Raw genomic sequence first — 2,561 nt, forward strand, 5'->3', positions numbered from 1 at the left:
AGGGGACTGAGGAAGTTTTCCAGCTCTACACCTAGGCACATCTCTGGGTGCTTGGTGGTCACCCACTGGATTCTCCCTCAGCACAGGTGCTTGTGCCTGCCATCACAGGACCTGTAGGTGTACCCCTTATGAGCACCACCTCCCCCCAGGGGCTGAGCAGGGAGCTCAGGCCACTATGCATTCCACGAATCAGTTCATTGTCTAGGGCAACAGAGCTTCTGCCCATAAACAAGGATCAAGTATATACCCAGCCACACTGGCTGCACCAGCTCTTAGCTATAAGCACCATCTACTGGCTTGTAGATCAAACTGCACAGTGTGATATAAAACTTGCTGAGGGCGCTGCCTGGTGACTCTGGCCCCACAGGGGCCGTTGGCCCAGCCCCCCGGACCCCTGAGCTGCGGTAGCCTGCCGCTGGAGAGGCTGTTCGCCTGGGGCGGGCCCTTGCAGACCTTTCTCAAGCGCCAGGTGGGGTCTGAAGCCCATTTGAAGGTCAGGAGGCATGAGTTGTTGGCGGTGGTCAAGCTGCTGAACAAGAAGGAACAGGAGCTGCAGGAGACCGAGCACTTGCTGTATGATGAGGATGAATATTTAAGGAAACTTGCAGAGAATGAAATAACTCTGTGTTATAAAAAGAAATAACCAGTTGAAGCTTCAGAAGAAACAGATGAAAATGATTTGATCCTGGAAGTAACTGCAGGAGTTGGAGGTCAGGAGGCAATGTTGTTTACTTCAGAGATGTTTGATACGTATCAGCCATACACTGCATTTAAAAGATGGCATTTTGAAACCCTGGAATATTTTCCAAGTGAAATAGGTGGCGTCAGACATGCATCTGCCAGCACTGGGGGTTCAGAAGCCTATAGGCCATGAAATTTGAAGGACGTGTGCGCAGAGTACAAAGAGTGCCAAAGACAGAAAAGCAAGGCCTCATCCATACTAGCACCATGACTGTAAGCAGTATTGCCCCAGTCTACTGAGATTAATCGGGTGATTAATCTGAAAGATTTGAGAATCGACACTAAGCAAGCCAGTGGAGCTCGGGGGGCAGCATGTAAATACCACAGACAGTGCTGTCCGGCTAGTTCATCTTCCAACAGGAAGAAGAAAAGGGATGAGAAGGAAAAGGAGTATTCCTTGAAAATAAGTAAAGAAGATTTTTCTATTAAAACTTTTTAATTCTTGTAACACTATTCAGGTGTTTCTGAATGTCAGCAAGAGAGATCTCAACTGAAAAATAAAGAGCTGACTATGAAAAAGTTATGTGTAAAACTATACAACATGTATCTAGAAGAAGAAATGAATAAAAAACACAGTGCTAGAAAAATTCAGATTGGAAGTAAAGGAAGATCAGAGAAAATAAGAACCTATAATTTTCCACAGAACCAGGTCTCAGATCACAGAATAAGCAAGTCACTGCATGATCTTGAAACTTTTATGCAAGGAGATTATCTACTGGATGAACTTGTTTGGTCATTGAAGAAATATGCTGATTATGAATCTTTAGTAGAAATTATTTCCCAAAAAGTTTAAGTTGATTTTTTATTCATACGCTTTTGTAGCTTAGAAAAATTCTACTGCAGCACATCCACGTAATGTAAAAATACCATTATTCTCTTAAAAAACATGAGTTAACACAGTTGGAGGTAATATGCATATTCTGAAGTCATAGATAATTTACACAGATCTCTTTCAATGCATTAGTAAAAACCATACAATATACAGATGGTCCTTGATTTACATTGTGGTTAATTCCCAATAAACCCATCACAAGTCAAAAATACCTTTAACATTAGCAACACCGCAGTCTCCTACTTAATGACAGCTTGACTTAACAATTTTCCAACTTTACCGTGGTGTGAAAGATGTATGATTCGTAAGTCCTAAGGAGCTCCTCGGCTTGAAATGGGTTTACATCCTGATAAACCCATCATAAAGTCAAAAAAAAACCTAAAACCATCATAAGCTGGTGGCCACCTGTTATCATGATATAGTGGTAAGTCTTGGACGCTTCTTTACAATAAGTAGACAAAGGAAAATCATGCTTTGTCCTGTTCTATGTAAATATTTAATGAATGATCCAAAATTCAGTTTAAATCTTTATTATGAAAAACTTTAAACCTAAAGTAGTAGAAATATGACAGTAAATATTATATCCTAATATCCAGTCAGGAGACAGAAACCATACCATTAACTTGGACAGGGATAATTTTAATATAAAAAACTTTTAACTGATCATGGTATTAGCTATTAAGAGGGATAAAAGAGAGCTATAATGTCGCAGGACTGAGAGTACTCAAGGAAGGAACATCCTTGGAAGGGGCTCCCCTTCCCCATAGTGAAGTCAGACCTAATGGAAAGAGTGTGGCTACTCACTGCTCAGTGATAGGGAAGTTCCCTGCCTTGCCCTGGGCCAGAGCTGGTGGGCAGCTGGTGGCTCAGGTTTGGAAGCAAACAACCTCACACCCTTGGGACTGGTAAGCCAGAAGCCTCCTGCTAGGGTGTGAACAAAACTTGCACAGGAACTCTCAGTAGATGTTTGTGTTTGTCAAGGTTCTCC

The 2,561-nt window shown here is 42.1% G+C and overlaps 1 pseudogene; it reads left to right on the forward strand.

The window, feature by feature from the left end:
- The first annotated feature begins 670 nt into the window (after positions 1-670).
- On the forward strand, positions 671-1,534 carry LOC698674 (peptide chain release factor 1-like, mitochondrial; annotated as a pseudogene).
- Positions 1,535-2,561: the final 1,027 nt, after the last annotated feature.

This window comes from Macaca mulatta, chromosome 8, assembly GCF_049350105.2.
Source record: "Macaca mulatta isolate MMU2019108-1 chromosome 8, T2T-MMU8v2.0, whole genome shotgun sequence".
Classification (NCBI taxonomy): Eukaryota; Metazoa; Chordata; class Mammalia; order Primates; family Cercopithecidae; genus Macaca; species Macaca mulatta.